Raw genomic sequence first — 8862 nt, forward strand, 5'->3', positions numbered from 1 at the left:
GAATTACAAGGAAAGAATAAAAATGTGGGTGACATGATTCGTAGTATTTCTGCATATAAATATCAATTTTTGGCAATGGCTAAGAATCTCAAAGAAAAAAAAATTCGATCATTTTGCAAATATGCAAGATTATTTGCAAAAATATCCTGTTTTTGGATTTAATAATGAGAAATATGTTTCTGAAATTGAGAAAGTTGTGGATGATTTTGAAACCACATTCAGTGATTTTAAAACAATTGAAGATATTGTTTAATATATTTCTTATCCATTTAATGTAAATTGCAGAAAAAATCGCTGAGATTTTTCACATGGAGAAAATGTTACTTGAAAATGAAATTATTACATTTCGAAACGATATCTTTCTCATCAGAAAAAGACTTTTAGAAATATGTTTGCCGAGAAAAGTACCCAATAGTAAAAAAAATGCAGTGAACTTTTAAATTCCTGTTTTGGTTCCACATATCTATGTGAATCGGCCTTTTCGTATTTGAAACAAACAAACAAAGACGAAGAATCGCTCTGCTCTTAAGGACTTGCATACAGAAGATTCTTTACGGTTGGCCTTATCACAGTATATTCCCGATTTTGAAAGCTTGGTAGATGACACGAAGACACAAACATCACATAAATTAAAAATTTAAATACATGCGAATTTAAAATAAGAATTCTGAATTGTATTTAATTTTAAAATTTATAAACAACATTTTTCAATATGTGTTGATTAACTTTTTTAACCATGTGCAATGAAATTTTTAAGATGGTAGATCGCGGCACATTTTGAAGGAAAAAAGTAGATCGCATCACAAATTAAGTTGGCCACCCTTGCTATATATTAACAGAGTACCAGGAATGAATTTGGTTCATACATCGAAGTATTTCTGTATGTATTAAGCACTCTAAATTGTACGTCTTTTGGCCATGATGAGCTTGTATAAAGATGTATGTACATACATTTTCGGTATGTATAAACACTAAATTGCTGTACGTCTTTAATGCCACGATGACTTTATATGCATAATCTTTACATTTTGTTGTAAAAACATGAACTTAACATCGCTATGTGCTTCTGGTAAACTAGTTAACTGATCAACTTGGAGAATAAGCAACTGACAATTGAGCCAGAGATCAACATTTTAAAGTGATCTGACAGTAGAAAAACGGTAGATAAGATCAGCAGTCAGTGGGCTTTTTCCACCGGTGGTCGAGTTCGTTGTTCTCAGCGAAGGTTACATGAATTTTTCCGAAAAACAGCTAGACCGACCATAGGATGCATGTACTTAATGCAGTGATACTCTATTGACACAAAAAAAAAAAAAAAAAAAAGAAAAAAAAAAAAAAAAAAACAACAAATTGCAGCCGTATCCATTTCCAGCATACCTCTTTTTGCTGCGAGTAAAGGATGTAAGTGGCATTCCTGGAATTGGACAGGTTTCCGTTTGTTAAACTTGCAAAATTTTTTTTACAGAATTTGAAAATTATCATTGTTGATTACAAGTTCACACATATTTGTAATTAATAGTGGCTTCCGAATGTCAAAAATAGTAAGAAATGGTATGTAATGTTTGCACGTGTTAATTAAACTTTTAGCAAACAGTATACTTAATTTTGATTTTGGGCATAATATTAGTGCTCCACTCAGAGACACACCTAGAAGCGGATGAGCAAGAAAGATACTCGGAGTACAACTTGGTAAGTAAGTGGGTGGGGGTGTCCACAACATCCAGAGACTTACCTTAATTAAAAAGATATACAGTACTTAGATCGCCTTTTTATCTGGTTGTTAATATTTCTTAATTCGAATACTAGTGCGCCCGCCAAATTGTAAAATGAATTGCTTTCGAGGACAAACGGAAAAAAGTTAAATTTTAATTTTTCTGGCTGTATTCAGTAAATAATTTTATATTATCTACGTTGTATATCATTAATAGTGATACACGATTTACGCAGATACATGTAAAATCTATACAGTAATATGTAAATTTAAATTTACATATATAGATGCATTTTAAATTTTTAGTAGTTTTCTATGCTAATTTTCGTTGTTTTAACTAATTTACTTCACTGTCTGTAAACAAGTGAACATTCCCTCACCATCGCTACACCTATAATAGTAGTAAGTAGGGATCATAAAAAAATATATGCTCGTTAATTTGAAGGCATGACAAATATATCAGTCAATTTTGAGTCGCGTCAAAAAAAAAAAAAAAAAAAGATACACCACTAGTCTTGAGTAGTTATGACGTCTTTTATCCATCTGGTTTCTTTATTACGTTACACATTTCCAGTCTTACCAAGAGTGTCACAGTAGCCGTCAGCATAACGGAGAAGTAGTCCTAATTTGCTGGTTGTTTAACGATTCCTATTCTTTACCCGGAATTTGTACATATGTGGAGTAAGAATTGCTTGGTTAACTCATTATTGTAATTCTTCCCTACAAGAAAGATGAGATGGAAGGAAAACAAAGACAAGAACGCATTTCCTTTAAGATAAGAGTGATCGAACCTCTCTCTGCTAAGCGAAAGAACCAACCAATCAGCATCTAGAATCGTGTAGAACCATTAAACACTTGAAATCGAAGACTTGGTAGAACGTAAGTGAAATAGAATGATTTGTAGACTGGAGATTGATTACAATAAGAGGTGAGTGATCTGTTGATTAATTTGGACGCAGATTACATATAATAGAGGAACTGCTGAATGGTTCAGGAGGAGTGAAATGGCAAATGAAAGATGTGTTGACGTCTCTGAAGAAACGGTTCACTCACTCACGTCTCTGTCTGTGAACGGCGTCACGAAGCTAAGATTAACTCTGTCCAACACCTCCGAAACAGAGAGCTTTAGGTCACATAAATAGACGTACAGTGGCGGGCATTAAGTGTGTAGGTACACTATAACTTTCCAGAAATAAGAATTTTATTCACAGCAACGTGAATTGGGTCATGCTAGAAAACGCCCTTTAAAAGGAAGACTTTTTATGACTGCCAGTGCGCATTTCACTACATCTCCAAAAGGATATACTAAATTGGAAATGAAGGCATACAAAACAACTTAGTCTAGAGAGGTGAGAATAATCACATTTTGCTGCCGAAGTGGAATAAAAACTGGAATTATTGACAAGGGAGACTTAAACCGGCAGAGAAACTCAAATTTCCCCTTATTAATTATCTAATTAATAGGGGCAACTTACATTATGAATATGTAGCTGAACATCACTGCATTTAAACACACATCGCAGGCTAGAGTACTTAGAATTGAAAGCCACTTGTTCGTAACTTATGGCCATGAGGATGATTACCTAATGAAGTGGGTCTTCGTTTCATTACTTGATTACTCATTACTTTAATGAATGGCGAATGATCTAAATGATGGGCTTAAATCTTCCGTTATTTAATCTATAAACTGAATTAGGGAACAAAGCAAAGATTTCTGTTGTTCCAGAATTCTCTACACTATGCCGAACAACATAAAATAATCACAGCGGCCTCTCTTATACCACGTGAATATTAAGATAGTTTATTTAGTGATTAATTAAATCACTATACATTAAGGTAACGTTTCGAGAACATTGCTGGAATCCATCCTCAGACCATTCCCAAAACATTACCTTTATGTTTAGTGATTTAGTTAATAGCAAAATAAACTATCATAATATTCACGTGGTATAAGAGTGGTCATTATAGAAATCTAAATTCCGTGGAAAACCACCACGTACCGTCCTTCTCCAACTATATTGAATCACAACGGCTTTCATCTGGCTTGCTTGGACCTAAAGGCTTAAACGAGAGTCACTGGTTGTGGGCCAAATTCTTATAATTGATTAAAAATTTCCTTTCACTCAGAATCTTTAGAGGTTCATTTCAGCTTACTGTATTCTCGATATTGATTTCAGCGGACGTTTTATGGCGGGAAGTCAGAAAATTAGTAGTCTGAGGATTTTTATTTCATTCAGTAAAATAAAGGATTATTTAGGGAGAGAGAGAGGGTGAGAGACTAGTACCATATGGTACAAGGAAGCTCCAGGCCTTTGCTGCATTTACTAATAAATAAAATTATATATGTAATTTTGTGTTAACTTTAAAATTGAAAACTAAAGAACTTTGAAATTCAACGAAGACTAAAGTTGGCGAAGCCAATTTTGCATTGCTTGCAGTTACACTGTATAGGCAATTTCTTAGGGGGGGAAATAAATAAATAAAAAGAAGTTTCAACAGATATGCATTTATTAATTATTAAAAAAGAAGAAAATAAATTATTATTTCATTATTTATAATTTAGTTAAAGAATTCAAAACCTTTTCTTAAAAAAAAACAATCTTGTCACATAACGAAAGCGACAATTTTATCAGTTTTCAAAACAAACGTTACGCACTTAAAAATTTCAGCTTGCCTCATTTTCCTTACCCCCCCCCTCGTTTTCAAAAAGCGATTATTAAATTAAATTAATAAATAAATTTAAAAGAGTACACACACGAAGGTAGATCGGTCAAAAAGTGCAAAAAGAAACTGAAAAAGCTGCTGTATATTTGTTTAAGCCCCATCAGTTAACAACAAATTTCATTTCCGATATCTTGCGTATCAATGTTAGTATTAATAGTGAAGCAAGCTTGTAACATCATCAGCCAAAAAAAAACACTACCCACATCGTCTGTGTCTGTCCATCTCCTGTAATAATTTCTAATCTGTCTAATCCTCCCTTAAATTTATTCAAACCACCCATTTCCACAACACCATATGGAAGTTTGTTCTAATAATTAATTCTGATTAATTCGCACATCTACCCTGCAACCAACCTCTTTCAACTTAGGTTTCCTTGCAAGTGTTTCAGTTTGCATAATAAGGCTTTCTTGTAAGGGTAGCCTTTTACACCCCGGACTAATCTTGTTGCTCTTCTCTGCAAACGTTCCAACACATTAACATCCTTCCTAAAATGAGGCTTCCGATATGTATGCAGTATACTCAAGATATGGCCTAGCCCACTGCCTTATGCAACGAGATAATCACCTCATTATCCCTGCTCAAATTCATATATATCATTGACAGAATCCCATGAGCTGTCCTAGCAGCCTTTCTGCTGCACTGCTCAGAAAACTTCGTGTCGGACTGTATGCAGCACCTCACGTTTATCAGTGTTAAATCTCAATTGCCGCTTTCAATTGCCAGCCCATTTGCTTAATTTCTTTAGTCTTGTTGCAGCAGTAGTATATCTTGATTCCTGTCATTAACCTGCACCCCGTCAATCTTTGTATCTTCAGAAAACTTAGACATTAAACTTGATATTCCTCCATCAATATCGTTAATAAATGGTGAAAATAATAATAATGGTCCCAACACTGAATCACGAGGGATCCCACTAATAACTGTAGTCCAAGAAGAGCAGTGTCTATTAATGACTATTCTCTGTCACTCATGTTCCGCTACACAAACGTCCCTTTATTCACAGCGGTAACGTATCCTTAATGCCACACTACCCCAATTTGTACAACTATCTTTCTTGTGGAACAGTATTAGAAGCTTTACTGAAATTTAACTATACAGTGTCAAAATTATTTTTTGCATCCCATTTCTTTGTTACTGCATCATAATAGGCAATCATATCAATCAGCAAAGTCTCTCTCTCTTTAGCAAATTCGTGCTGTGATTGCCGTATTGCTGTCAAGATGATCTCACATTACTTCTTTAACTATTGACTTTATTATTGTTTCTGGAACAGAAGTCAAGCTTATATGTCTGTAATTACTCACTTCACTATTTGATCCTCTTTTGTGAATAGGAGAGACGTTCGCACATCTCTAATCTATAGGAACCTGCCCCGAATCGAAGACTGCTCTCATAATGATGGCCGAAGGTACCTCATTTGCTGCTCATTTAATAAAATTTGGATAGACTCCATCAGTCTCAGGCGTCTTAATTACTTTTAGTTTCGACAGTTTTCTTTCCACTTTCCTCTCAGTTTTCATAAAATCATTTAGTTTTCAGTTATAACTTGCCATACTTAAGATATCCCCATCCTAAATAAATAAATTAAAAAAATATAAATTTTCTGTTTATACTCCGGCACGACAACCAAGTCAGTAGAGTTTACAATAAATCGTCAATACAAATATTTATCGTATTTAGTGGTCACGGGCTTGAACCCCGGTCCACTCAAGGAAAGCGTGTTATGCACTCTCGCTCCTGACCACTGGGCTACGTCAGGCCTACTCTTCTTCACATGTAAATGTAGAGATGCAAAATATTTATCCAGTTTGTCTGCAAACTAAACAGGATCACCGATAATTATGCCGGTCATATCAGTGGACCTGTATTCATCCCTTCTCTTCTAGTGCTAACATAAGTAAAGAATTCTTTGCTACTTTTCTTTCCATTCCTAGCCAAAGATTTACTGTAATCTTCCTTAGTTTGCCTAATACTCTTAATGACTGGTTGCCGACTAGTTTGTATTTATTGTGGGTTTATATGTCCCCTGATAATTTATAATCATCGGATGCATTTTTCTTCTCTGCCTCTGGTCTTATCAGTTCATCCGACGTCCATTTAGATCTGAACTTTGTTCACATCTAGATGGAGACTTCATCAGTGAACACACACTTCTAAAAACAGAATAACCTATATGGGCATGAGCGACAAGCCCTGTATCGCTAAAATAATAATTTGAATTGCCCAAGAGCACTATTTCAGGACTCCTCGAGACCACTTATAACGCTAAAGGGGCACTGCGGTGCTTGGGCGAAGTTGAAATTCGTCTTTTATTTAGATTATAAACAAGGTGATTTAATGAGGACATCTGTGCCGACCTGTCCCAACTCAGTACAGACAGATGATTCTTCATTAGTCAAAAGCTACTAAACCAAAGGCCTAATCATTTATAAGCCGACCATAAGCGAGTAGTTATCTTAAGATTCTTGAGATATTGTCGAATTTATGTGTTACCACAAAATACGTTATAAATAATATAATAATCTTATATTATTTATAACGTTTACTAGTCTAATTGATGCACTCAATTAGTGGCTCCGTTCGGATCTGTATAAATAACATCCAATTGAAGACCCATTCTAAGACAATTAGATGCAAAAAAAAAAAAAAGAGGCGAGTAGTAATGATGGTTGGTTGCTGTAGAGTTTTAGGTGCATCAGCAACTTAGACCATATTGCGCGGTATATAACATGTCTGTAAATTGCTTGTATTCTGTGGTCGATTTGCTGTTTGCTTGAGGCAAAACCAAAGTTTCCGGGAGAAAAAAAAAAACATGTATCCTCGCTTGAAATCCAGCTAACTCCGCTACGTTGTGAAAAAGGCCCATAGGAATTCCTCACATCATCAATGGGATTCGAACTCAGGTCTTTTCCGCCCAATATGGGGAGGACAGCGATTCTACCAACTATGCTACCCATGAGGGCTAGTAATGATGGGTCTGCCTTACACTATCCTACGAAAGTTAGGTTGATGTGCCACACAATTCTGAACAAAACATGTACTTATCCATTACAGCGTGTTGGCTCACCTTTTTTGGCTATAAATGACTGTTTCAGTATGTTTGTTGTGGGATACTTGCTTCTAATTTCTGGTAGAATAGTAGCGGTATTGTGTTCCACTCCTTTAAAGCCTTGGTCCACTAAGGAAGAGGATCGATTTGGCATTTTCATAACATTTTATTCCCAAAGTTCATTCCAAATATGTTCAGCTCAGTTGAAGTCGTGGTCTTGTGCTGGTCCTATGTTATTATTTCAAACTGTGCGTTCACAATCCTAGCTTTGTGGCATGGAACCTTTTTGTTTTAGAAGCTGTAAGGGTTGCTTCCATAAAACTGCCACAATGTAGGGCACACAGGATTGCCCAGAATATGAATGTAGGCATAGTCTTTGGGTAAAGCGCCATCGGTGGTTCCCACAACTGTGCAATATCAATGTTGGATGCAGCATTCGCGGTCCCATGCATTATGACTAATCTACCTAGCTTGCACCGCGAGAAACACCACAGATTATGATACTACCTCTGCCAGCTTCTCAGTGGTCAGTACGCTCAGACAATAAGTTTTCTTAGGTTTTCTTTCTCCGTACTCACACACGTCCATCTAACTAAAAGATGATGTAGCTTTACTCTAGAAAGATGATGTAGGAGTGGATTTTTTTTTCACAACGTGGCTGTGTTAATGGGTGTCAGGATTGCATGGTTTTCTTCCCCCGAAACTCCGGGTTTTCGTTCAGAAACAGGCAAATCGGCCACTGAATATACGCAGTTTTTCAGACATAATATACTGAAGCCTTAGTCTTAATTGTTTTGTTGTTTGACACACACACACACAATGGGTGATGGCGATGGCATTCGGTGCCAGACGTGCCGGTATGTGTATCCTAGAAACTAGTGGTGTTTTTGCGTACGCTGGGTCTCGGGTAAAATAACTAAAATAATAGCTAATATTGTATCGGGTAAAATAACTAACGACCAGTCAGCAGCGATCTTGTGGTAAACAGCTCGTCTATGCAAAAGACCAACGGAGGTTGTCTTGTCCAGGATAAGAGAAAGGCTACGGTCATTCAAATAACAACATTGGTAATTAAAGAACATTTCAGAATGCACATCTCGTACCTTGTCACGAATAGGGTATTGCAGCCGACGACCGAACTGAGTTCTGCTTCTATCACCAAAAAAAAAAAAAAAAACAAGAAGGTACGGTTACCGTAGGCTAAGAAACACCAACAGCGCAGGATTGGAAAAACATTCCCTGGTCTGACGAATCTCGGGTTCTGCTGTTTCACGCTGATGGGGGGAACCAGAATATGATGAAAACAGCACGAGTCTATGGATCCGTCCTGCCAGGTGTCCATTACATCACCGATGGTGATGTAATGGTGCGAGGACTG

Source organism: Mastigoproctus giganteus, chromosome 14 (genome assembly GCF_048544385.1).
Source record: "Mastigoproctus giganteus isolate SK-2022 chromosome 14, ASM4854438v1, whole genome shotgun sequence".
NCBI classification, from domain to species: Eukaryota; Metazoa; Arthropoda; class Arachnida; order Uropygi; family Thelyphonidae; genus Mastigoproctus; species Mastigoproctus giganteus.